The 25,535-nt window shown below is 54.6% G+C and overlaps 1 protein-coding gene across 4 annotated transcripts in view; it reads right to left on the bottom strand.

Moving 5' to 3' along the window:
• Nucleotides 1-25,535, bottom strand: part of SPSB1 (splA/ryanodine receptor domain and SOCS box containing 1) — a 71,185-nt gene that overhangs the window by 23,106 nt on the left and 22,544 nt on the right. The window contains exon 1 of one of the 4 annotated variants that reach the window (XM_059912290.1): nt 5,179-5,325. The exons of the other annotated variants lie outside the window; for them this stretch is intronic. The gene's annotated coding sequence lies outside the window, so the exon portion shown is untranslated. Of the gene's footprint in view, nt 1-5,178; nt 5,326-25,535 lie in introns of those variants that run through there. 4 annotated transcript variants of the gene reach the window in all.

Genomic DNA, 25,535 nt, shown 5'->3' with positions numbered 1-25,535 from the left:
CTCTTGCAGGGGATGAAAACATTTTAGAACTGGATGGAGGTGGTGGCCGCATGACATCGTGAATGTACTATATGCCACAGAACCGTCCTCTTTAAAACGGTCACTGTTATGTGAATTTCGCAACAAATAAAAAAAACATAAATGGATGAAAATCATGCACTTCTCCAAAATCCACACGGCAGGAGGCAAGTGTGGAAAGGGGTGCAGAGCAGAGAGGAGCTCAGAGCTTGCAGAGACCTGGCGGGCAGAGCCAGGCCCGTCAGCCAGGGTTACGCACGGGTACACAGCTAACGATATTCATATGTGGGGAGCGTGGAGCCTTCTAGAGCTGAGTTCTCTGCTCCCCCCCCGCCCCCCTTGTCTTTCTTCCGAAAGAAAAAGCGCAGAGCTGTGGTTTGGCAACCCCGCTGCCTTGAGACAGCACCTGTAGATCGAGTTTCTCTGGAGGAATCCGGAATGCGGGCCTGCATCCTCGTGTCTGCACCCGAAACGTGGTGCAGGCAGAGACTGACCAACACATGCACAGCTGCCGCTGGGGACCCCTCGTCCACACACACCTGACTCTGGGTACAAGGCAGCGCTAGGATTCCCAGGTCCCAGCTTTTTCACAGAGCAGGTCAACACCCCGAGGCCAAACTGGCAAAGGCGGCGCACTCTGTGTGTTATCAGGAAACCATCCCAGCCACTCAGCCCCTGCTCACTCCCTCTGTCGGTGCCTGTCTGCCAGCTAAGACGCCACACCACAGGGCTCTGGCTCAGGCCAGCTGGGCCCCAGGCTAACGCACAGTGTGACCGGACCTGCTGCCATATGCAAACCTGTTCTAACGGGTGGAGTTTCTGTGTTCTCGTGAGGATCGTCGCTCAAGACCTGGAGAGACCCCAGCTTCTCATGCCAGGTACTACCATCTCCCACAGACCCCTTCTGGCCAGACTTGCTCGTGGAAAACACAGAAAGTGGGCCTCAAAGGGCCATGCTCAAGGCCTATGTGTATACAGTAGGTGCTCATAAATACCTGAGTTGTTTACTTACCCGTCCCACAAGCACCTGCTAAACCCCAGTCGGGGAGCATGGGCTTCCTGAGATCCTTTCTTTGTTCCTTAGTCCCCGAGAACCTCAATAAAGTGGATGATTCAAAACTGTGGGCCACAGATGGTCGGTGTCTGGGAAAGTAGGAGAATGTTCTACCTACGCTCCCAGAAAGCATCTTCCCCAGGTGGAAACCAGCAAAAACTGACAAAACCTACAAGATAGACACCTGCAGAAGTGATCCAATCTGAGAGGTGGTCTGTAAATGTTCAGCTGATGAGTGTTTGGAAAACAGCCAAGTCCAAATAAGGTGATTTAGGGCTGGAATTCATTCCAAAAATATTTATTAGGCACCTACTATATACCTTATGCACATACATACTCTATAGGTAGAAATCATTGCCCCCCATGGAGCTTACAGTCTAGTGGGGGAGACATAACAGCCATCCTAACAATCACTTGAACAATCAATGCAAGCTTCAGGGCAGAGATTCTTATCTGTGTGTTCACGGTGGGAGCCCCCACGCCTAGAATGTTGCCTGGAACAAAGCAGGTGCTCAAGAAACAAGCGTTGACTGAATGAATATCTAACATAGGGCCAGGTAATAAGTGTTAAAGAAAAATGAAGCAGAGTAGTGAGGACAGAGCAAGGGATGGCAGAAGGTGGTGAGGGGAGGTTTCTCTGATACAGTGATACATGGACAGAGACCTGGGGGAAGGGGAGGAGAAAAGCATGTGACTATTCAAAGGGAAGTGTGTTCTGGGCAGAGGGAACAGGACGTGCAAAGGCCCTGAGGTCTGAGCATGCGTGGCATGGCAGGGGAAAAACAGAGATGCGGTATGGCCAGAGCAGAGGGAGGAAGAGACTGAGGAGACAGTGCAAGGTGTGCAGAGGGCAGGCACACCAGGCCTTGAGGGCCACAAAGAAGGACTTTGGATTTTGTCTTCAGTGTGACAAGAAACCGGCAGAGGGCTTTGTGCAGGCAGAGGGCGCAATGCTTCCCTTCTAACAGAATCCCTCTTAGCTGCTGTGCTGAGAAGAGGCTGTTGACAGCTGGAGACCAGCTAGGGAGTCAATGCAAGGATGCAGCTTGGACCAGGGGGTGGGATCCTGGGAAGTGGTAGGATCCAGCATGTAACCCGAACTAGCTATAATCCCATAGGTGAGATCATACCTTGCCTAAGCAAAGGACTGCTTAAGCTTAAAAGGTGGCGGTGAGTGAGGACACAGACACAGAACCCGGGAAGATGGCGGCCTGATCCATGGACCAAGGACTCCAGCTCTTGTTCCATCTACTCCTGTGACAACAGGGATATCGGGCCACAAAGCTTGAGGCGTAAATCCTGAGGGCCTCTTGCCCGTTCCCCTGAGCTCCGGTTCAGTGCCTCCCATTTGCCCCTTTCAGAGGCAAACGCAAATCTTCAGTACACCGAGTGTCCCACCTCAGGTTTATACATCAGTCTCTTGTGAGTTTGGTAGATATCTCTAAACTGTATCAATATTGGATACACTGGGGGAAGAAGTCCAGTTCTTGAACCTGCAAAATGGAGATGTGCCATCATGACCCCAAGGGCCCAGTCCATCCCTTTGGGATCCTCATCTGAGTAGCCCTGAGGCCCCGATCCAAGACTTCTTGGAACTGAAACACGGTGGATCAAGGAGAAGATGGAGAAGACTGCAGTCTGGGGTTGGGCTGCCTGGGCTTAACCTTCAGCTCCACAAGCTGGGCGACCTTGGGCAAGTACACCAACCTCTCTGAGCCTCAGGTTCCTCATCCATTGAAATGGGGACGATGACTGTTCAACCCTACTGGTTTGCTTTAAGGATTAAGTGAGGATCCCATGAAAAGCTTAGCACTTAATAAAAGAGCCAGCACTGGCCATGTATTTGTAGTTTAGTGGTCTGAGGAGAAGGAAGGAAGGAAGGGAGGGAGGGCTTCTTGAGAAGGCGTCTCCGGTAGCTCCCCAACGGTAGAAAGTAGCCATGCAAATCCTGACACCCATTCCCCACTGCAAACTCAGCAATCTCCCAGAGAACGGCCACCTCGGGGTGTCCGTGACCCAGCTCTGTGTCTGCCTCTCGCCGTCTCAGGCTCACTAATGGCGACACAGAGGTCTCCACAGGAAGCCGGAGGCTGGCAGTGGTTTTGTCTGCCTCTGCAGAGCTCTCCCGATGCCTCCTCCTCATTCCCCGCTGTGCCTGCTCCGGGAAGGGGGTGATGGGGGTGGCAGCCGTGGAGGTGAGGTGCCATGCCTCTGTGCTCTCTGGGGCCAGGCAGCCGGGACAGACACATCTGGAGAAGTTTCTTGGGAAAGCAACTTGGATCTGGGGTGAGCCTGGTCCACTTATCACATTTGAGAACATAAAAGGAAGAAAGGGGAAGTGGAAAAAGGGAAATTGGTCCAATATCCATTTAATGGGCTAGTCCGGGGTGACAATCAGGGCAGAGGGAGGAAGAAGCCAGACGGAGGCACTTGCCTGTCTGGCAAACCTGTCAGCCCCACTTTGGAACCAAGCAAGCCCAGGATGGGCCATTCGAGCTGGACCAGGGCCCCGGTACCCAGTAGGAGTCGTGCACGCGCCTCGGCAGGGCTGCTCTGCGACGCCATACAGACCGCGCTCAGAAAGGTATTTCCTCTGCAAGCTGGACTTTCCATAAAATCACGACAGCAGCGCATCACCTTCACAGGCGACATGGGGAGCAGAGGACGTGTCCCCCACCCCTCAGTGTCAAGGAAGGCCAGCCTCGTCACAGCCGCGGGGGGCACAGGCCCCAGACCCAGGTGTGGGGAGCCCTCCCCACCCCCAGGTGGGCAGCCTGGCAGTGCGGTCCCAGAACTGCAGGAAGACCACGGTCCCCTCCCGCCCAGCACACTGAGTGCTTCTAACGCTGTCCCAAGTTTCCGTTCCCATATCAAAAGCGCCTCTTTTCTGCTGAGGCGGCAAGACCTGCCAACAAAACAAGCCGCTGGGACCCGCGTTTCTGTAACACAACGCCTTCCCTTGAAACACACTTCAATGAATCACTGAGGTTAAACAGTATCGACAGCTGGACTGGTGGAAGGAATCCGTGTGAAAGTCGGACAGAGGCGCTCAGGCCCCTCCCCCTGCGCCGTGTCCCAGCCCCTCCCCCGCCCAGATAGCCCCGCTCTTGATTGACAGCACCCTCCCTCCAGGCCCCCAAACGGAAAAGCAGACGCGCCTGAGATCCTGCGCGCGGAGCAGTACGAGTCCCTCCTGGGGAAGTGATCCCTTTGGGAGCCAGGGAGCCAGTCACCCCGTCACCCCACGTGCCCTGCATCCGGTCACGCCCTGGGGAGCCCGTGGGCCCGCAGCAGGGGCATCACCTGGGAGCCCGCTGGAAATGCAGACTGCCTCCGGACGGCCCTAACACAGGTGCTCTGTGTGCCCAGGTGGATGGGGGACGTGCTGTGGGCCCTCCCCAAGGCAGAGGCCAGGAGGAAACACATCAGCAAGAAAGAGAAATGGAGGCCCGTCCATCCCTCTTCAGGAAGCCAGTCCTGAAACGTCTCTGACTCCCAACAAACCAAATCTAGAAGCCGACGAGTTTAACAGAAGTCACGGGCAGAGCCTGTCAGGGCCCCGTCGGGCGCACAAAACAGACTGTGGTTCCCTGGCCCAGACGTTCTGGAAGCCCCCGGTCACTCGGGGTCTGGGAAGACCAAGGTGGGGGCAACACCACTTCCGGGGCCCCCTCCCCCCTCCCCAAGCTCCTTCTGAGCCCTCCTCAGCTCTCTCCGCTCCTCCAAATATCCCCGATTCCCGACCAGCCAAGCCAGTCCAGCAGCATCCAGGAGCCTCACGCTTCCTTGCCACACCTGTTACAACGCCGTTCCTTTCACTTCAAACAACCCCACCCGACCAGAATCCCGGCCATCCAGGATCGGTCCCTCTTGGCCACGGAGCCCTCCCTGGCCGGCCTCCACGACCTGGGCTGTTTCACAGCAGGTCTCCATTTCCCTGCAAAGTCTCCCCCAAAACTAGCTCAGGATCCTGGGTTCTGCCAGAATCTAGAATGAAGGTCACCCCCGGGCCCAAGCAGCATCCCGGCTGAGGTCCACGACCCTGCCCTCGACCCAGCCCCACATGGCCTGCCAGCAAGTGGCCTCACGGTCTCCCAGACACCTACCGGAGGATCGGAGTTCTGGAATGTTTCGGGCCAGTGCCCAGGCAGCGTCGGTGGGGAACCGCAGGAGGGAAGCCCTTGGTCCTCAGGCCAGGGAGAAGGAAGCGGAGTGCAGGCGGCTCACTGGTGCCCCGGGAGCAGGGTGTCTCCCTGCCAGTGGCCGGGCCCTGCGGGTCCCCAGGCCTCCCTCGCCCGGGCTGGATCAGCCCTGGCCTGAGCGAGCTCCGCCGTCACCAAGGGGAAGCGGCCCTTGGTTACCGCTGGCCAGGAGAACACAGAAGGCAAAACAAACACTGGACTCGCTCCTCACTGCTGGGAACAATTACAAGGTAACCGGCCAGTTTTTAAAAGCCCTCCAGAAGGGAGGCTGCAGGCCCAATGGGAGGCTGGTTTGTAACCCGTTCCCTTCCTGCTGCTGCTGCATCCTCCCCGAGACCCAGGGACTCTCCCTCCACCCCACTCAGGGACGCCCAGCAAAGCAAGGCTGGAGTCACAGAGGCACCGAAGCAAACAGTCACGGGCAGGCAGTGCGCCCTTTCAGTGCCCAAGGCACGTTCCAGAACAACAGGTGGGCCCAGCCTGGCAGGTGTGGACCCCAGCCGGCATGCAGGGGCAGATTCACGACAGCACTCACCACTTCCCCCTTCCCACATCCCCTCCCAGCAACGACCAGCTGTCTTGTTCCCAAGCAACTTGTCATGAAACGAACAGAAACTCACCAGCGAAGAATCAAGCGCCTGCCTAGCAGGCTGCAGCCCGGGGCTGGTGGGCCATCTGCCAGGACTGCCCCCGGGCCGTGGCCACCGGCTGTCCCCAGGGAGGGGGCTTCAGGTACAGCCTGGGCTCTGATCCCCAACTGACGCCGGTCAGCAGACCTGAGACCCCCCAGCCGGTCTCACACCTCCTGCTGGGAACAGAGGACGCCCCCTGCGCCCAGGGCCTTGGCTGTGTCCAGACCCAGGAGCAGACACCGTGGGGAGGCCCCAGTGGAAATGGGGGAGGGGGAGAGCTGAGTGACACCCCAGCCCCATCCCCAGGTCTCCCCCAGGTGGGGGCACAGGCAGGAAGAGGTTTCCTTCCCCCCACCCCCTGAGGCTCAAGGTCCTCCAGGCACCAGTTTCAAGCCTCCCTCTCTTCCCCGCTCCCTCACTGGGAAGGTGGGGCACCTTCTGGGGGGCCAGACTGCTGACCTTGGATGGGGAATGTGGCAGCAGTTCCAAACCCCGGACAAACAGGACCCGTCTCACCCTCTTGAATTCCCTCACCCCACCCCACAGGGCACACTGCTCAGTTTTCCCATCCTGCTGAAGTCACACCGGTCTCGGTGAGAAGGGTCCACCCTGGCTTCACTGGCCTCCCAGGGGACAGACAGAGACAGACAGGCAGAGACAGAGGGAGACAGACAGACAGAGACAGAGAGAAAGAGAGAGAGAGACTGAGACAGAAAGAGAGACACAGACAAAGACAGAGACAGAGACACAGAGATAGAGAGACAGAGACAGAGAAGCAGAGAGAGACAGAGGTAGAGATACAGAGGGACATGGATATAGAGAGACAGAGACACACACAAAGAGACAGAGAGAAAGAGATACAGAGATACAGAGAAAGATAAAGACACAGAAAGACAGAGAGACAGAGACAGAGAGAGAGACTGAGACAGAAAGAGAGACAGAGACAGAGAAAGACAGAGACACAGAGAGACAGAGACACAGAGAGACAGAGACACAGAAGCAGAGAGAGACAGAGACAGAGGTAGAGATACAGAGGGACATGGATATAGAGAGACAGACACACACAAAGAGACAGAGAGAAAGAGATACAGAGATACAAGACAATGACACACAAAGACAGAGAGACAGAGACAGAGAGACCCACACACAGAGACAGAAAGGCAGAGAGAAGCAGAGACAGAGAGACAGAGACAGAGAGACACAGAGAAAGAAGTGGAAAGGAAGCAAGGGAGTGGGAAGCAGGAGGGTGGAGACCCTGCAGCCTCAACAGACCTGGGCTCCGTGCCGCCGCTGGCCCAGCGTCGCCATCAGGAGGGCGGGGCTGAGGCTCTGAGTGGGAGCTGCCTCCCGCGGTGCCAGGGCTGTGGGCAGGGATGGGGGGGGCTGGGGTGCACCTCTGCCCCCCCTCCAGCCTCGCCCTGCTCCCCCGTCCCCCCAGAGAGGGTGTCCTGTCCCCAAACCAGGAAGGTCTTGAAATTAAAACAAGTCAACGACCTCCCTGGCCAGGCAGGCCAGCGGCTCCGGGGTGAGAACCTGGGCCCCTGTGGGTGCGAGGACCTGCCTGGGCTGTGCTCTGGAACGGGGAGGGGAACCAACAGTGGCCACAGCGGCAGTGGCAGCTCCCCTGGGTGGGCCAGTCACCTTGAGGGGCCCCCTTCATAAAAAAAATCAAACCAGTACCTTGGGCGGTGAAGGCCTGGCTCACCTGAGTATCAGGTCCCCCGGCCCACCCAGCCGAGTCCCTGCCCGTCTCAGAGGCACCTGGGGGCCAGCCCCGGCCGCCCCCGCCCCAGACGCATAGAGCTATTCTTTAGGGGGCGCCAAGCAGCGGGAGTCATACCGGGGTTAGAGTCTCAGACCTGGCTCTGGTGCGCTGGGAACTGAAGTGGGGCATTTCTAGGACAACTGGACAGAAGCTACCAGAAAGGCCCCCTCCACCTCTCACTTGAGTTGATGGAGAAGTTTCTTCCAGACCTTCAGGTGTTGACTTTGATCTTGGAGGGGGAAGACAGGAGCCCAGAATCACTGGACTGAGACGCCAGACCCTCCTTGGTGTGCCCCCCTCCACACCTCTGCCTCCCTTTGGGGACGTGGGCTAAGGCAACCGTTGCTGCTTTACCCACCAGGAGCCCAGCTAGGGAAGAAGCCCCTTAGTGTTATTTTATGTTTGAACATCCATAAACTGGCTTTCTCTCTCTCTTTTTTTTTTGGCCATGCCTCGCGGCACGCGGGATCTTAGTTCCCGGACCAGGGATCGAACCCGTGCCCCCTGCAGTGGACATGCAAAGTCTTAACCACTGGACCACTGGGGAAGCCCCCACAGACCGACTTTCTCCTTGTAGTCTTTCTTCTCACACAGTGAAGAAAAATTTAAACCATCAGGAAAAAGTAAAAAGAGTCTCGACATAGCCTTGCTCTTCTCTAACCACTAATGATCCGTTGGGGAAATTCGACGGCCTGTCCCGCGAGGCAGAGCCTGGGGTGGGGGGGGGGGGGCACGTGCAGAGACTGAGGCCAGCAAGCCGCCTGATGCCCACAGCCTCACAGGAGAGATGATGTCTTCAGAGAGCTACAGTAGAAGCAGGATGCACCACCTGGGGGGCTGCTGAGACGGGTGGCGGTGGAGGAAGGGTGGAGGAAGGGTGGGACCCTCAGGGAAGTCCCCTTTGAGGGGTCCTGACCAAGGCTGGGGTTTCAGTAACAGAGATGAGCTGAGGGAAGAAGCACGCAGACCCCTCCACCCCCTGGTGAGAGAACCCTGCCCCCCATCAGAGGTGGGCAGCTGTCTTTGGGACCCGAAGGGTAATCAAGTGATGAGAATGCCATTTGGAAGATTTGAGCAGTAACTGGAGAGAGGGAGAGAGAGGAACATGGTGTGGACGGCAAGGGCCTTGAACGTCATGACGGGGATTCAGGACTCAGGCACTGGGGCCAGGTGGGGAGGCGACAGATCAGAAAGCCTGCTCCTAAAGTTCATCCCACACCCCGCCCCGCTCCGCCGCCGGGTTGCCGGATGGAAGCAGAAAGCACCCGAAACGGAGAGATGACGTCCCCTCCTTCCACAGAGCAGCTACCCTTGCACGGCTTAACAAAAAGTGCTGTGAGGGGAGCAGTTCCATAAATACTTTGGGGGAGGCAGGCTAAGAACCAGCAAGAAAGAATTAGAACATTTCTTTTAGGTAAACAGAAAATTTGAAGTGTGTTAACAGCCCAAGAAATACCACTTCAAACCAACATCATGAGAAAGCATCACTGATTTTTCACCTGCGAGAATGAGAGAGAGGGACTTTCCTGGCGGTCCAGTAGTTAAGACTCCAGGCTTCCACTGCCAGGGGCAGGGGTTCGATCCCTGGCTGGGGAACTAAGATCCCGCGTGCCGTGAGGCATGGCCAAAAAAAAAAAAACGAATGAGAAAGATAATAAATACCTATTCTGCAAAGATAATGAATATACTCAAAGAGGCCAAAAAGTTCCCAGCACACAGTAGGTCCTCAGACAATACTGGATGCTTACATGGCCCTCACGACATGTGAGGCATTTTTGGCACCTTGCCTTTCATATGTATTAATGGGTTACGTGGTGGCTGTAATTATTACCGCCACATGACATTCCGGGGAGCAAATCTTAACTCCAAAGGTCATCTTCCAACCACTGACCACGGAACCGTACAACCACAACCTGCTTTTAAAGCACAAAGATATCTTAAAGATCACCCAATAAAAATGCTTCATTTTATAAAATGGTGCAGCTGCTGTGGCAGGTAGTAAGGCAAATCCTCAAAAAGTTAAACATAGAATTACCATTCCCATATGATCCAGCAATTCCACTTCTGGGTATAGAACCAAAAGATTTGGGAGCAGGGTCCCGAACAGATATTTGTATACCTGTGTTCACAGCAGCGTTATTCACAATAGCCAAAAGGAGGAAGGAGCCCAAGTGTCCACCAACAGATGAACGGATAAGCAGTGTGGACACACACACTGGACTGTCATTCAGCCTTAAAAAGGAAGGTAATTGCGACACACGCTGCAACATGGATGCACCCTGAGGCTAAGTGAAATAAGCCAATCACAAAAAGACAAATACTGTGTGATTCCACTCCTACGAGGCACTGAGAGTAGTCAAATTCATAGACAGAAAGTAGAAGGCTGGGTGCCATGGGGAAAGGGAATGGGGAGTTAGTATTTAATGGGGACAGAGTTTCACTTTGGGAGGATGAAGAAGTTCTGGAAATGGATGGTGGTGACAGTTGCACAACAATATACTTAATGCCACTGGACTCTACTCTCAAAAATGGTTTAAGTGGTAAATTTTATGTATATTCTACCACAATAAAAAATGCTTCATTTTATATGAAAATAAGGAAAAAAACCCTGAGGCACAGAAAGTGATGAAAGGGGGGTCCCTCTATCCTGACGCTACGGGAACAAACGCTGAACAAAGCTAAGGCATTTGGCAGCCATCCCTGGTCCCACCCCATCTGCATCTTTAAGCCAATGGCCAAGACGGTCCAGACAAGGAGCTGTTTTCCCAGGAGTCATGCTGGAGAGGAAAATTGGCAGAGATAGAATGTCACCATTTACTTGGCTAATGCGTTCCTTAGACCTCCTGGCCAATCTCTCTTCTTTTCATTTGGAATAAGAAAAAGAAGGACGTGAATACTCGCAGGCGTGCTCACATGCTGTTTCTCACTGCAGGTGCTTCACAGACCCGACCAGGAGACAGAACTGGCAGGAAATGGAGGTGGACTTCAAAAGGAAGATAAATTTATGAAAGGCCAAGCCCAAAATGGCTAAGAAGCTGGGACAGGTTGCTGTCCAGGAAATGACTCATGTCTCCCCTGTTCCCTCGGGGCTGCTCTGGGAACAGACACTGAACAGCGTAGATCAAGGTTCTTGAGGTTCTCAAGAGGAAGGCGGCTTCTGGTGGATTCCCCCACAGACCCTGAGCCTGTCAAGCCCGTCTTGGACACCTGTAGTGGCAGGTGCCTAGCATGGCCCCCAAGGGCAGCTCAATCCACAGTCACGGGTGAAGAGCATTGAAACCAAGCCAGAATGCCACAGAGCCCAGTGACAGGGCACTCTCCTGCAGCCAGCCTCACTTCCTGTGGCCTCGGTCACCCTCCCTGCACTCAGGCTGCAGAACCCAGTAGGCTGACTTCAGGCCCCAGCCACTTTAGGAAACGTGCTCTTCCAAGTTACGACCTGCTAATCGATAAATTGAACGGCCTAAAAAAAGCATCTTCTCTGCCTCACAAATACATTTGAAAACCCTGACTGTGACCTTGACCTTGAAACACTGGTTTCCGTGATGGTGTACTCCCTGTTCTGCAAGGCTCCCATCCAGCTCCTTCGCCAGTTTTTCCTCCTCCCCTTAAACACAGATGTTCTTGAGGGGCCCTCTTTCCACGGGCTCCTCTGCTCTCGTGGCTCCAGGGAGCATCTCTCCTTGAACTTGACACATCACCCTTATGGCAACTGCATCATTGAACGGCATCACTCTTATGGCAACCCTGCCCCTCGCTCCCACTCAGTTCTTCTCCATACTCAAACACAGCCCCCTCCCAGCCTCTGCATCTCTGCCAAGTTCTGTCCTCGTTCTCCTGGTCGGTCACCCAGATTCAAACCCCTCATCTTCCTGGATTTCTTCTCTTCTTGGCTCCCTACATCATCACCAGTTGGTATAAATTCCCCTATAATTGCCCAAATCTGTCCCCACTCTCACAGTTCAAGTCATCACCACCCGCAAAGTTATTGCAAGAGTCTCCAAATTGGTCTCCCTGCCCACAGCACCTCTCTGACCCCGACCGATCTTCCTAAAACACTCTCATTTAGGTATTGGTCTTTTTTTCATTTTGAAAATTTGTAATTCAAACATGTACAAAAGAGACACACATTTTCAGCACCTAAAATGAACCGCTGTCAACAGTTTGTCGCATTTGCTTCTGGTCCTTTTATTGCACATTAGTCAAATGGTCAGAGGACTTGAAGAGGCAACTCAGAGGAAAAAAGTAAATGCAAATGGCAGATAAACTTGTACCAAAAGATGCCCAATCTGTCTAGCAAACAGGGAAACAAAAAAATTAAGTACTAACGAGCTATCTATCGCCTTGCGCCCCCCAGATTACTACACAGTCAGTAGACAGATGGCGCCTACTGCTGGCGGGCAGGGGAGGAAGTGTGCACCCACGTGGCTGGTGGGATCTGAAATCTTGCAGCTTTGGGGAAACAAACTGGGGATTGACCCAGCAATTCCACTCCTGGGGCTTGGGTCACAAGAATAAAAGCACCCGGGGACTTCCCTGGTGGCGCAGTGGTTAAGAATCCACCTGCCAATGAAGGGGACGCGGGTTCGAGCCCTGGTCTGGGAAGATCCCACATGCCACGGAGCAACTAAGCCCGTGCACCACAACTACTGAGCCCATGTACCGCAACTACCGAGCCCGTGCACCACAACTACTGAGCCTGTACTCGCGAGCCACAACTACTGAGCCCACATGCTGCAACTACTGAAGCCCACGCACCTAGAGCCCGCGCACCGCAACGAAGAGTAGCCCCCGCTCACTGCAATTAGAGAAAGCCCATGCGCAGCAACGAAGGCCCAATGCAGCCAAAAATAAATAAATTTAAAAAAAAAAGAATAAAAGCACTTGTACTGAGGATATCTGTACATGTGTTTATTACAGAGGCACTGCCATTTTCTGCCAGTCCAAATTAAGTGTTTCCATCATATCTGACTCATCAGGTGGACAACTCTGGTGCATCTGTACCATGAACCATTCATCACACAGCAATGAAAAAACAAGGTAGAACCACACTGGAGCCTGGGGGTATTTCCACACGCATTCAGTGAGAAGAGCAGGGTAGAATATGAAAGGCAAGCCCATTTTAATCAAATAGCGGTGTCCCCAGAGATACCTACACATATATGCCTGGGCAGGCAGGAAGGTATGGAGCTACTCGGGATGTCTTACCCCTCAATAAAAGGTTGAGTTTAAAAAGACCTAGAAGGGCTTCCCTGGTGGCGCAGTGGTTGAGAATCTGCCTGTCAATGCAGGGGACACGGGTTCGAGCCCTGGTCTGGGAAGATCCCACATGCCGCGGAGCAACTGGGCCTGTGAGCCACAGTTACTGAGCCTGCGCGTCTGGAGCCTGTGCTCCGCAACAAGAGAGGCCACAATAGTGAGAGGTCTGCGCACCGCGATGAAGAGTGGCCCCCGCTTGCCACAACTAGAGAAAGCCCTCGCACAGAAATGAAGACCCAACACAGCCATAAATAAATAAATAAATAAATAAATTAAAAAAAAAAAGACCTAGAAAAGAACAGATGTTGGCGAGGATGTGGAGAAACTGGAACCCTTGTGCACTGTTGGTGGGAATGTAAAACGGTGCAGCCACTGTGGAAAACAGTACGGCAGTTCCTCAAAAATCTAAAAATAGAATGACCATATTTCATTTCTGGGTAAAGACCCAAAAGAATTGAAAGCAGGGTCTCGAACAGATATTTGTACACCTGTGTTCACAGCAGCATTATTCACAATAGGCAAAAGGTGGAAGCAACACAAATGTCCACCAACCGATGACCGGATAAGCAAAATGTGTAAATCCATTTGACCTTAAATATTAATTGACCTTAAAAAGGAAGGAAATCCTGTCATAGGCTACAACATGGATGAACCTTGAGAACATTATGCTAAGTGAAATAAGTCAGTCACAAGAAGACAAATACTGTGTGATTCCACTTATATGAGGTACCAAGAGTACCTCAAATTCATAGAAACAGGAAGTAGAATGGTGGATGCCAAAGGCTGGGGGAGGGGGAAATGGAGTTGCTGTTTAATGGGGACAGAGTTCCAATTTTGCAAGAGGAAAAGAGGGAGCTGGATGGTGGTGATAATTGCACAACATCATGAATGTACTTAACACTAGTGTACACTTAAAAATGGTTAAGATGTTGTTACGTTCTAACTCGAAAAGATACATGCACCCCAATGTTCACAGCAGCACTATGCACAATAGCCAGGACATGGAAGCAACCTAAATGTCCATTGACAGATGAATGGATAAAGAAGATGTGAGATACACACACACACACACACACACACACACACACACACACACACACACAATGGAATATTACTCAGCCATAAAAAAGAATGAAATAATGCCATTTGCAGCAACATGGATGGATCTAGAGATTATCATACTAAGTGAAGTAAGTCAGACAAATATCATATGATATCACTTATATGTGGAATCTTAAAAAACGATACAAATGAACTTATTTACAAAACAGAAACAGATTCACAGACATAGAAAACAAACATGGTTACTAAAGGGGAAAGGTGGGGAGGAGGGATAAATTAGGAGTTTGGGATTAACATATACACACTACTATATATAAAATAGATAAGCAACAAGGACCTACTGTATAGCATACGGAACTATATTCAACATCTTGCAATAACCTATAATGGAAAAGAATCTAAGAAAGAATATATATATACATTATATATATATATATATATATAAAAATATATATATATATCTGAATCACTTTGCTGTACACCTGAAACAGAACAATGTAAATCAACTATAATTCAATTTAAAGAAAAAAGAAAAAAAAAGATGGACTGAATGTGTCCCCCCAAAACTCATATATTGAAATGCTAACCCCCAAAGTGATGGTTTTAGGAGGTGGGTCTTTGAGAGGTAATTAGATCATGAGGGTGGAGCCCTCACGAATATAATAAGTGCCGTTATAGAAGAAACACGAGAGGGATGATCTCTCTTTTGCTGCCATGTGACTACACAATAAGACAGCTGTCTGCAAACCAGGAAGAAGGCTCTCATCGGACACCAGCTCTACCAGCTCCCTGATCTTGGACTTCCCAGCCTCCAGAACTGTAAGAAATGTCTGCTGTTGAAGCAGCCTTGTCTAGAGTATTCTGTTTTCTCAGCCCAAGATCACGAAGACAAACTTCTGAGACAAGCACCAAAGACTGTTCCCACACTGACCTCAGCCCGCTTTGTCACAGAGCGGCTTTCTCAAACGGTTCACGTGCTCCTGCAGCTGCTCCTGCCCCCCAGTTTGGCTCACACACATGTCCGTGCTACTCCACGCCATCCACCCGCTTGGAAGACCATCACTACAGAACCAGGCAGACCCTCCGGAGCCCTCTGCACGTTCTCCATCACCTTAAACACCTAACTAAGCAACCACAGGGCGCAGTCCCTCACCTTTCCGTGAGCTCGTGTTAGACTTTGAAACAAACCCTCCCCATGTGCCTGGCGCCCTAATGCAGACACCTAGCGACCGATTAAAAACTTTGGTGAGAAAGGGCACCCCGTGTACCCCCAAACGGTGGCCCGAGACCCACGCAGCCCATCAGGTTTCTCTTTTTCTCTGCACAGATGTGTGGCCGCCTGCTCCTGGGCTACTCTGAACCAGCTGTCCATCATCCAGGGCAATTCTCCTCCCTGGACTCTAAGGCAGCAGGCCCAGAAAACACCCTAAAACCTCCAGAGCATCAACGTTTCGAGAAGAAAATGTCTGTAGATGACACCAGCTGCAGAATGTTCTCCACACCCCTCCCACTGCACACGTCCGCACTCAAGCCCACCATCCTCCAAGGCCGAGATCTCGGAGGTCTCCTGGACTCCGCCCTGACTTCTGGTTGGCTGTCAGGCTCACCTCCCAAGACAATCTCCACCCCACTGCCTTCTGCACCCTCTCACCTGTCCCCTCCACCACCCCCATCGCCTTTCCAGAACACTCCCCACCCACAGGGTCGTTCCCCTCCTGGTCTGGCATGAAGTCCTCTGACCGCGGGGCACACACCCTCCATCCACTCGGGATCTCACCTTTGCCTTCCTCTCCACCTGCACGCCCCCCTCGCCCTGGGAACCCCTCAGCTGGGGCCACCCGACCCTAATGCAGAACTGAACCACGTCTGGTTCCCCCTGTCCTGCTTCACACCCTCGGAACTCTTCCAGCAACCTGCCTGGGACGCCTCCTCCACCGCCCCGAGAACTCTCCTGCACTCCATCAGTGCTTGGGCAAATCTTTCTACCATTTACCGACAACTCCAGGAAATGCAGGCTCCACACGTGCTGGCTTAAGATAGAACAGTGGTTCTTAACAGGGGTGATTTTACCCCCAGGGGATATTTGGCCAGGTCTGGGGACATTTTTGGTGGTCACAACCGGGGTGACATCCAGTGGGTGGAGGCCTGGGATGCTGCAAAAAAAATTATCCTGCCCGTAAGGTCAACAGTGCAAGGTTGAGAAAGCCAGAGACAGAGTGGGCTTCGGATGAAAGAATGCAGTGCATCTCTGGGACAAAACCGCCTTCGTGTGGCCAGAAGCACAACCCCGGACACCGTGTCTGTGACTCTGTGTCAGGGCAAGGCCACACCTGGAGGGAGGCGGCTGAGTAGGAACTCAGTACACATCCCACACTGTCACCAGCCTCCCCTGTCATCCTGGGCAAGACATTCGGCCTCTCGCATTCGGGCATGAGGTTTCCACGTCTATAAAACAAAGAGTCGAAGGAGATCAGCTCTTCCCCAAAGTGGTCTGGACAGATCCTTAAGCACCTGAAAAACTGTTTCTGAGTTTGGGGAAATATTATACCCCCTCCTAGAGATTCCCAGGGCCCACCCGCGTCTTAAAGGCTCTGAGAAGTCTTGCAGGCGAGGAGCTTGGCAGATTTCAACTCTAGTCGTTCCCACCCTGTTAGAGAAGGGGACGTTCTTCCCACACATTTCCCTGCCACATCCTGAGGGACAGCAGTTTGGAGGGCCTCTGAATCTCTCTTGGCTCTGCTGCTTCTCGATTCTACAATGAGCAGGGCCCCGCCTCCTCCCATAGCCATGTTTCTCTGGCTCTAAAGGAGGCGTGGAAGCGTGCTGCCGAGCTGCATGTTCTACAGGGTGATACAAGGGGCTGCTTCCTGCTCTGCCAACTCTCTGTGGGGCCGCCCCTGCCCCCAAGACCCCCGAGGGTAGTGGACCAAGGTAAGGGGCTTGCTTTTCTGGCGGGTCATCTTGGCTGGCTCTGAGCCTCGCTGGGCCTGTCCTCTTAATCTAGCCCAGGGTTTGGCAAACGATGATGCCATGGGCCAATCTGGCCCACGGCCTGTTTTTGTAAATAAAGTTTTATTGGCACACAGCCACTCCCTTTGGTTTACAGGTTGCCTCTGGCATTCCTTCTCGCCCGCTATACCAGCAGAGTCAAGTAGTTGCAACAGGCCTAAATATTTACTATCTGGCCCTTAGAGTTTGCGAACCCTTGATCTAGACCTTAAGAAATGGTGTCTACCATGGTGTCTACAGGGGCCAAACCTCTCCCCCAAACTCCTCCAAGAGCCTGTTCTACCATCCCCAGGCCCTCGTGTCCACGTGTACCTGGATGACACACAGTGATCAAAGCACGGGAAAGAAGAGCCAGGATCCTGTCGTCTGCCCACCCCACGCCCACGCCATCCGTCCCCTGCACCCGCATGTCCTCCGCCACAACCTCCCCTGGACCCCAGTGATGCCCCTCCCTTCACAAACCAGAGCTCATTTACAGCACAATATATCAGCCTTTTCTTGGTTATGCACCCCATTTGCCAACTTTTAAGCACGTATCCTCTGAAAGACATATATTGTGCATGCATTATACTCACATGCTTCTGTATCGATAGATGACATGCATTATGAAACACACACCCAAAAAGACAGAAATTAAACAGGAGGAAATAAAAGTAAAAATAAAGCTACAAATTTCTACCCACACCCTGGCAGACCATCTTAGAAGCGGCCACTCTGGAGGCGGCTGGCTCACGGTGTCACTCGGCGCCCCCAGGCACTCAGCACTCAGACAAGGGGGCTACGCTCTTCCCCAACCAGCGGCAGCAGATAAGGATAAGGACTCATCCTGACACCCAGCCCTGAGCGTCTGCCCCAGAAGACCCGGGTGGGGGAGGCCTGGGATCTCAGCACCCAGGAGCCTCGCCCACCTGGCTGCAGCAGGAAGGGAAGGATTAAGGACCCCCCCCAGAGAAGGCGCCAGCAGCTCCCAAGGCAGTGAACACCACGGCGCATCCAGGGGGATTTTTATGTTTTGACTCAGAGGCAATAAGTCTTTCAAATTAAACCAACGCAGACTAAACTGCAGTAATGAGGAAAGCCCCTTCCAAACCGTCGGCGGGGGGTTACCACCGCCAGGCGAGTGGGAGGGGAGACGGCTGCCGGCGGGGCTGGGGAGCCGGGGGCAGGGGAGCAAGGGTGACCTTGCCCAGCGGCTCCTTTCTGGAAGGTGGGCACCGCAGCTGCAAGAGAGCCAGTGGGCACGGCAGCTTTGAGGGTCCTCAGACTCGCCCCCCCAGTTCCTGGGCTGGGGCCCCCACCCCTCACTCCCATCATTCCAGGCCAGCCCGTCCACCAGGAAAACACTGGGCCAGAGGCAGGCAGTGACCCTAGAGGAGGGAGGTCCCATCTCACCTTCTTAGCCACTGCTCAGGGGGCCATTGGGGCCACCATTCAGACCCCACCCACTGACTTTCTGCCGGCACATCGGGCGGCTCCGAGGGGTGATGCTTCCTTACCCAAGAAATCTCATGAGCACCAAAGGTCCCCCACAAGCAACCAAAGGCAGGCAGAGCAAATTCAGCCCCACAGAGAATATTCTGCTGGACCGCTCCAATGCCAGCCGCCAGCCCAGCCGCGCTCCTGGCGACAGACGGGACACAGGAGGTGCGGGGGGTGGCGGGCGGGTTACTATGACTTCACAGACCTCAGACTCCTTGTAGCATCTTCTCTGCTCCTGGGAGGAGCCAGGGCAGACGAGGGGATCCGGATACCTCTTCCCTCGAGTTTTTATGGAGAAAAAAAATTCAACCGCAGGGAGTTTTGTGCCAGCCCAGGAAGCAGGGCCACCCAAGTGAAAAGGCGGCCTCACCGGGCAGCCAGCTGCTTTTAGAAACACACCCTGCTCGTCCGCCACAAACATTAGTCGGCAGCTAAAAGAGGGAAGTGAACGAAACAGCTCTCCGGATAAGACGAGGGCTGAGAGGATGCTGGGGGCAAAGCTAATGATAGGATCCAACTCCGCCACCCAAATGTGTCCAGACAGCCTCATATGGAGAGGGCCGCGGGGCTGAGCGTGCCAGGCTGTCACAGGACGAAGTGGGAGGGGGAAGGGGCTCCCCCCACCCCACGCCCGGGGCCCGGGGCCAGGCTCTGCGCTGGGCCCACCTGAGGTCCTGGCCCCAGGCCCCTTCCCAGCCGGCCTCCAGCCCAGCCCGGCCCAGGCTTCGCTAGGGGTCTTCCCAAACGCTCATCTGATTGCACTGCTTCCCTGATTAAAACCATCTGGAGGGCATCCACGAGACACACAGGTCACCTAGGCAAGTTTACCAAGTGCCTGCTATGCACCAGGCACGGGGCCACCTCAAGGATGATGGTCAAACTCTCACATATGAAGGCGTTTTATGACCCGGTTCTGACTGCCTTCCTGGCCTCATCCCGGCCCCCTTCCCTGCCCCTGCCCTTCCCAAACACCCACCAGAAGAAAATATGCACGCTGTCCCTAACAAGTTGGGGTGGGCAGCTGAGCCGTCTGCCCAGCACCGGGCTTCTCTTGTTCTGGTGATGCAGCTCGATTCTGTCTTGGACTCCCTGACCCCACTCCTGGCCCCGGGCTCTAGGGGTGGGTACACAGCCTCGGTCTGCCGCATGGGGACATCACCCACCCTTGTGACAGTGAGTATGCAGGCCAGTCAGAGCCAGTCCTGAAACTTTTTTTGCTCAAATGACCTTCTGAGAATGAGGCCAGGAAGAAAGAAAACAGATGCTTAAACAGAGAGAGGTAATTACTGATGCCAGGGTTTGAGCTTCTGGATCCAGCTGTGCCTGAAATCCCTTGACTTTTTAGCCGCTTACAGTTCAGCAAACCACTTGCCTTTTGCTTAGGCTGTGTGGATTGAGTTTTTTTATCTCTTGCAACTGGAAAGTTCTAACCGACCCAAAAAGCCAAGCTTTTTAAAGACTCCACTTTTTTGCTCATGCTGTTTCTTCCACTTGCAACGTCCAGGCTTTCTTATCAGGCTTTTTCCCGTGTGGACTTTGAGATTGGACTCAGATTCCCTCTGGAAAGCCTTCCCAACCTCTCCCCGGTGTCATTTCGATGCCCCTATGCTGTGTCTTACGCTCTTGTACCCATGTGCTCTTTCCGTCTGTTCACGCGTTCCTCAAATATGTGCTGGACAGCCAAGCCCTGGCCCTCAGTCAGCTCGGTCCAGGTGGTGAGATGCTGTGACTACTGATTTTCTCACCTGTCCCGCCCTCCTTGCAGGCAGGGACCAGGCTGCTCTCACCGGGCACACAGCAGGATAATGTCTGCAGAAGGAGGGAGCAACCCTGCCTCTCGGTAGTGTACCTTATCCACGGCCGCATCGTGTGCGATGAAGGGGCAGAAATCCAAGCCCATCCAGGAGCAAACCTCGGACCATCCATCTATCCAGAACCCGGCCACCCTCACCACCTCGCTGCTCCCTCCCTGGCCCCAGCACCAGCTTCCTCTGCCCTGACTGCCCTGTGGTTTTGCTGGGGGGAGGGCAGGGGGGAGGAGGTGCCTCACAGCCCCGCCTCCTGCACCTCCTTGTTCCTCCCCCCTGACCCTCCCACGCTGTGTCCTGCCTCACTGGCCTTCTGGCTGTTCCTGCCACACGCCAAGCTCCTACCTCAGGGCCTTTGCACTTCCCAAGCCCTCTGCCTGGTACACTGAGCCTGGGTACCCAGATGGCTATTCCCTCACTTCCATCAGGCCTCTGCTCAGGATGCCTCATCACAGAGACCTTTTCCAGCCACGCTACTTTAAATGGCCACCGTTCTTTGCCCCCAGAACTCCTGCCTCCACACTTTCCAATGACATCCACTTGGTTGTCTGCTTAGGACCTGTCCCCCTATAAGAACACCTGCCTCATGAGGACAGGTGTCTTGTTCACTGCTGTGTCCCAGGGCCTGGAGCAGCGCCTGGCACATAGTAGGTGCTCAGGGAATACCTGTTGAATGAGAGTGGCTCTTTCCGTTCTGAGAAGCCACTTGCCCTCACCACCATGCTCCGCAGAAGCAGGGTCTAGGGTCCCCTCCTACACCACTTTCCTAAATGGGGTGGTCAGGCACCCATATATCTGCCCCTGACCTGCTCTGGAACCTTCCCCCAACTGACCTGCAGACCCCTTATTCCTTGAGAACTCAGTCCCCAAACACGGCAAGAGCTCATTCCTTCACAGCCCAAACCATCCTCAGTGTGCCCGGCCGGCTGGTACCCAGAGACAGGGGCAGCCTCGGTCCCTTCCCTCCTCCCGCACCGGGTCCTCTCTGCTGGAAACCCGGGGCAGAAGCAGCTCCGCCAGCTATACATCCCGAGCCCCGGCGCCCCAGCTCCCAGTGTCCACATAAGCCCTCCATTCAGGGGGCAGCAGCCGGCGAGGCGGGGCGCTGGCTCCCAGACGGGGCTCCCGCGGCCCCCCACTGCCCGCTGGCACAGACCGGCTCACGAGATGCCTCCCATCACAGCCCCATCCCTGCCGCCCTCACCCACTCGGTTTTCCAAGAAAGAATGTGTCTGGTCTGGCCCCGACAATGCCGGCCCCGAGACACGGAGAACAGACTTGTCCCAAACGCGACTGTCTGGACGTTGTCTGGCCCCATGTCGGCTCTAAGAGGTCAGGGGTCACAGGAGTTATCGTCCCAGAGAGTTGTGGCTCCGAGGCGGTCACGCCCGTTCCCAGGGAGCGTCTGGGCGCCGGGCACGATGCCGGCTGCCTCTCCACCGCCGGGAACCACACACAAAGTTCCCTTTATGGGAACAAGGCGGGCCCAGGCACTGGCAGTTTCGGCCTCAGGGAAACTCAGGTTTGGGTTTTCTCCGAGGGCACAACCGGGCCTTTGTCTTGACTTTGCCCATCCCCACCGGGGCTGGCCTCCTTGCTGGGTACACGGCGTCCAGGACTCAAGCCCTTCCAAGCTGACCCTTCCGAGGCTGGGCACCAACACACACCACCGAAGACAGCACAAGGGATGTTCCCCCACCAAAACCTCACCGAGGACCTACTACGCACTGAGCAACGGAATCGCAGTGGAACCTGCTACAGAGGAGGGTGGCAGATGTGACAAAGCTAATTAGGCCAATTCACTGATGCTGGGAATTGCTGAGAGCCCCACTATGTGCTGGTGCTGTACCTGCAAAGCGCCGTCCACCTGGAGCCCCTTTCAACTGCCTCCGACACACCAGCTAGTTAAGAAAAGCATGAACGTGTGATTACCCAGCAGGGCTTCAGCCCCCTACTTCGGTACACAAAAAAGATATGGCCTAAAAAACCTAGGAAAAAAGAAATGGAAAAAACCCTAGGAATTGTGACCGAATGGAGCAACCAGGATGCCCCGGGGAAGAACTCAGGCGGCCGAGGGGAGCTGGTACACGTCAAGCCTGCACGCGAACCCCTCTCTGGGGTCTGTATCCTGGTTCTCCTTCTTGCAGGAAAAGTCTCCCCCCGAACTTCCCACTGGCCACAGGGAGGAAGGATCCGAGAGGAGGGAGGCAAGAGGTCCACAGTCCCCCGGTTCCGAGGTCCGGCGCTCGGCCCCTGCCGTCTGCGAGCCCTGCAGCGGAAAGGTACTGCTCATCACCAGGGGGCCCAGCAGCGGGATGTCGATGGTGTGGACATCATCAATTGTCTTGCTGAGGCCCAGGGTGCTTTAAGGATCTGCAAAGGCCACTTCCCCAGAATCTGCCCAGCTTGGGCTCCTGGTGCCCAAAGACCCAGGGGCGGCCAGGTGCGAGAAAGAAACCACCTCCTTGGAGGGAGATGGGCCTGGCGTTCTCCCTTCTCTGCTCTGTGCGCATCTGGGTTCCATGAAGCCTGAAAATTAAGCCCAAGTTAAGCCCTCTGTGGCAGACAGGGTTCCAGGCCCGGGGGAGGGGCAATGCCGCCCAGCACTGACTCTGGGCACCAGGCGAGGTCGAAGCATGGACCTTCCGGGTCAGCCTTGCGCCCGGGCCACACAGCAAGCCTCTTCCAAGACCCACCATGATCTCTGCCAGCAGGCCCTGAGGGATGGCCCCCCAGGCCAGCCAGTGGGAGAAACAGAAAAACCCCAGCGATTCTGCGGAAGGAGCATGCCCTCGGCTTCAGCCCAGCAGGAATCAGTCTGTTCCATCTAGACAGTCAAAGCTGCCAGCCCAGCTAGGACACTTCAGGGAGCGGAAAAGGTCGGATGCTCAGACCGAGGGTCGGGAGTGTGGATTTCCTCTCTCTGATGCGGCCAGGGGAAGGAGGGCCACCGGCAGGCGCATCCGGCAGGCGCTGCTGCAGGGGCGACAGAGTCCTCGAAGGCCAGCGAGGGGAGGGGCCGCCCGCCTGCCCCCGCACATGCGCTGCCCCTCCGCAGACAGCATCAAAGAATGACGGCCAGGCACTGTCACCGTGGGGAAGGTCACACGGGGGTCAGTGCCGGCAGCACGGGAAGGGAGTGACCTATTTCCAAGGCCCATTCAGGAACCTCCCTGCAAACCCAGACGTCTGACGCAGCCAGACAACAAAGGACAGGGGGCTGGCGGGGAGGGCTGGAGGTGTCTGATGGTCCAACGCGGCACGCCCCTCCATCACGGGCCCCCCCCCCCCCACCGCTGCAGCTCGGCCTCCTGCTGACCATCGGAGCGGCCGGACCGGATGTACACCCCCGCCTGCATTAGCTCTCCTGACCCTCTGGATTATTCTGCCACTTTTTATACTCCGTGGAACCAGAGGTGGTCCAGACCTCTCCAGAATTCAGCCCAGGACCTCATAAGTACATCTCCCCCCAGCAATTATGCCACCTCTCACAAGGCTTTGAGAAACACGCGTCACCCTGGGTCTTATTCACAGAAACCCCTTCTCAATCAACCATCAAGTCAGGACTTTGAAATCCCACTTTGCCAAGAGGTCACATCACGATACAAACTGGGGAAGAATAACAAACGAGAATCTGTCGACAACTTGTGAAAGTGAGAGACGGGCGTGGGCTTTGGAGTTGACAGCCCGGAGTGCAAATCCCAGCTCTGACCCGTCCCCAGCTATGACCTGAGATGTTCTGGGCCTCAGCTTCCCCAGCTGCAAAGCAAGGACGTAACCACCTGTCTCACAGGGAGGGTCTGAGGGTTTGGACGATGCCGGGACCACATGCATCCCAGTGCCTGGTACACGCCGAGCGCTCGCTAACGACAAGCTACAGAGATGGGGCCAAGACAAAGAAGAAGGAGCCCAGGCACCAGGGACTAAGCCCCAGGGGTCTGGGTCGTTAGTAAAGAGCCACTCAGGACCCTCACGGGATGGGAGCTCAGGAAGAGCAGGCACTGAAACCCCCTGCCTGATGCCGTTCCTAGGTGTGAGTTACCGGGGATGGCCTTTGCCCACCTGTGAGACAAGACTCATCGTGGCTGCTGCAGTGAACAAATGAAGAGTGAGGGCCCAGAACAGGGCCACACAGCGAGCACTTGGTCAGCAGTGCCCACTGGCACTTATCTTGCTGCTGCCACATCCCCAGCCCCACTCTGCCCAGGGACTGTCCCCCAAGGTACCCGCTGCAGCTGAACAAACCTCTCCCGTGAACTCGGCAATGCCCCTGGCCAGGCCAATGCCCCCATCCCGTCTCTCACGACTCAGCATGATTCACGTCGTAACATCGCTGAAATCAGGCTGGTGTGGAAGTCCATGGCTCGTTACAGCGACAATCAGAAGCTCGCTACGGAATGGTGAACCTTCCTCTCAATGGGTCATAGATGTGATGAAATACAGCATCAACGAGCGGCCCGTGTCTGTCTCCCGCACTGGTTCGTGAGCTTCTGGAACAGCTCTCTTACCCATTTTTGGCTGAATAGTCAGTGTTCACTAAAGGTCTGAGAACCGAACTGCTGAAACACCTCCCTCTCGGGTACCAAGGTGATGCCTGACAGGTCAGGGGGAGTTTAGATCAAGTGCAGGGCCTGTTGCCGCCCCCCCGAGAAAGGCCCCAGGTACTTGGAGGCCATTCTGTGCCATCCAGGATATTTGGAATTCCACCACACACACACGTGCTTTCTTTGTCAAGACTTCTGGCTTCACCCTTCATGTACCACTAACCCAGAAACTCGACACTCTGAAGAATCGGCTAAGCCCAAGGAATGCAAATGTTTAAGGCCCACCGCCTGTGATGTCTCTGCAGACTAAACTGAGGAGGTTTAAGAGCCTTTTTCAGCTCTGTGTGTGTGTGTGTGTGTGTGTGTGTGTGTGTGTGTGTGTGTGTGTAGAAGAAGGTTCAAAAGAAAATAGGACTATTTCCAGTACCTGCAATTACACTGCTACCTGTCCCACTGCCTCGGCCTGGGGAGGGGGTCCGGGACTCAGGAACTGAGACGTGAACAGAGCAGAGGAGAAGCAAGATGACTATTTTTAAAGGTGAGGACGGTCTTCCACTGGAGCCTGAGCCCTCCCGGTCATGCCAGCCTTTCATGAGCAGAGCTTCCTGTAATTCCGTTCCACGAAAACCGGCCACGGTGGAAGGTGTGGCTTCAAAAACACCAGTGATATAAACGAAAAGTCCCCACAAGGAAACAAGAGACA

Source organism: Balaenoptera ricei, chromosome 1, assembly GCF_028023285.1.
Source record: "Balaenoptera ricei isolate mBalRic1 chromosome 1, mBalRic1.hap2, whole genome shotgun sequence".
Classification (NCBI taxonomy): Eukaryota; Metazoa; Chordata; class Mammalia; order Artiodactyla; family Balaenopteridae; genus Balaenoptera; species Balaenoptera ricei.
Note: the sequence above shows the minus strand (reverse complement) of the source record. Positions and strands in the feature narration are given on the sequence as shown.